The sequence below is a fragment of the Salvelinus sp. IW2-2015 genome, linkage group LG4q.1:29 (genome assembly GCF_002910315.2).
Source record: "Salvelinus sp. IW2-2015 linkage group LG4q.1:29, ASM291031v2, whole genome shotgun sequence".
NCBI classification, from domain to species: domain Eukaryota; kingdom Metazoa; phylum Chordata; class Actinopteri; order Salmoniformes; family Salmonidae; genus Salvelinus; species Salvelinus sp. IW2-2015.
The window spans coordinates 28,658,936-28,659,676 of NC_036842.1; positions in this window are offsets into that span (position 1 = coordinate 28,658,936).

Sequence of the window (741 nt, forward strand, 5' to 3'; positions counted from 1 at the left end):
ATTTGAAAGAGTATTTTTATAATTATTTTATTAACGAAAGCATAAAGATGCCATTATTAGTTACATTATTTTAGTTTGAACGTGCAGACTGGCACTAATAACAGCAGGAACGTTTCCCTAGTCAGCGCCATTATTAGTGCAATGTCCCTTAAAGTGTTGCTCTGTGCTACCCAGTGTGGCGGGGTGGGGGTCCACCCCCCTCCCCTTCCTCCTCCTCCCTTCCCCATGGGCTAACKCTGTTTTCTGTGCGCRGCTCTGCGGCACAACCCGTACCCCCTGCCCTCGTGCCTTGAACCTCACGCGCTTTCAGTGGATACAGCTGGAGAATCCCACTGTGCGCCACTCAGGAGCCATGACCAATATGACCAATATATATTGTCCTGCTAATAACAGGGTTAATAATATATCTATGAGCATATCCAAGGGGCTTTTATATAATTCTAAATTAATAATAATCRCTTCGTTAAAAATTAACAATATTTTGGAGATTATTTTGTTTTCAAATAACGTAAAAGGAGCGAGAAAAAGGCCTTTCTTGAACATGGGGTGAGACATTGTTACTAATTTGTAAATAAAGCCAGTTTGTTATTTAGAATGATTAATTTCTGTTTTTAGAGGGAGAGAAACCAAAAATCTACAGTCATCTCATGGGTCTCGCAGTCGAGGCCAGCACAGGTATTGAACCAGCATCTGTAGCAACACAGCTTGCACTGCTATGCAGTCTCTTAGACCACTGCGCCA